Source organism: Hyposmocoma kahamanoa, unplaced genomic scaffold (assembly GCF_003589595.1).
Source record: "Hyposmocoma kahamanoa isolate Upper Pololo Valley unplaced genomic scaffold, ASM358959v1 100000, whole genome shotgun sequence".
In the NCBI taxonomy this organism is placed as follows: Eukaryota; Metazoa; Arthropoda; class Insecta; order Lepidoptera; family Cosmopterigidae; genus Hyposmocoma; species Hyposmocoma kahamanoa.
The window spans coordinates 11281-12478 of NW_020653192.1; the positions used below are offsets into that span (position 1 = coordinate 11281).

The window sequence follows — 1198 nt, forward strand, 5'->3', positions numbered from 1 at the left end:
ATGGATCATAGTCCGAAATAAATAATTCTATTCTATTCTATGGCTCTTTTTACATTGTCCACATTTAAAGTGGAATTTACATTTGCCAATGTGGACATTTAAACAAATGCTGCATAATTTTTTATTGCATGTAAAGGAAATCCTTTCTTTGGGAGGCAACAATTTAAACTTATTACATAAGAAAAGTTTGTGGTCAGAACACTTACAGTATAGGCATTCCATCGGTGGCTCGGCTGCTACTAACTAACACTACCTTATTTTTTGCTGCTGGCATGGCTGCACACTGTCGCCTTGCTGACTCGGGCCGCACTGAATGCTGATCTGTATTCTCTAACGCTAGTGCACGCTTGTCCATATAGTCGAGAAAATCCTGAACAGGTGGATTAACATTTTGGACCCTCTCGAGTTGATAAGAGCGGGAATTCCGGGATGTCCAGCTTTCGCGTGAAAATACCTAATAGGATAGGATCCCATTCATCGACTGCCTCCTCTAAATTTCTGTGCGCAGCCAGTGTTTGCCTGACGACTGAAACAAAATCCCTAATACCGTTGGCATTTACAAATGTAGGCAATTTTTCTAGGTCTAAAAGACAGTTTACATGTCCTGATACAATTTTGTATTTGTTATAAAATCGCTTATTCAATAATTGCATCGCTTCCTCATAGCTTTCACTAATTAGAGGAAGATTCTTTATTAGATCATAAGGTTGATCTTTGAGAAATGATCTCAAATAATATAATTTTTGTACATTGTCGAGACTTTTATCGTTGTGAATTACTGACTTAAAGATCTCAATAAACGTGACGTATTCTGAGTACTTGCCCGAAAAGCATGAATGTTGATACTGGGAAGTTTAGCCCTGACAATACCACTACTACCTGCCTCCGGGGACCTCTGTTCTTGATGAGAACTACTCTGGCACTTTATTTTTTCATTGAGAACTGTTAAGCAATGGAAATATTTCGTTTCCATGTTACCTACATTTTCTGTGTCTGCTATATTTATTGCCAGGATCTCTTTGTTGTAAGACTCATATTCCCTAAAGCCCGCCAACAACCTATCGCGCTTGGTTATCAATAATTCAAGTTAACTACTTTGCACTTCATCTTCATCGGACGCAAAAGTAAAGAACCTTGAAATTGTACCTTTGATATATCCTCGTTTTATATTTAACTTTTTAAGCTGCTCCTCCATATT

At 37.8% G+C, this 1198-nt stretch overlaps 1 pseudogene; it reads right to left on the bottom strand.

The window, feature by feature from the left end:
• Nucleotides 1-202: 202 nt before the first annotated feature.
• Nucleotides 203-973, bottom strand: LOC113225355 (annotated as a pseudogene).
• Nucleotides 974-1198: the final 225 nt, after the last annotated feature.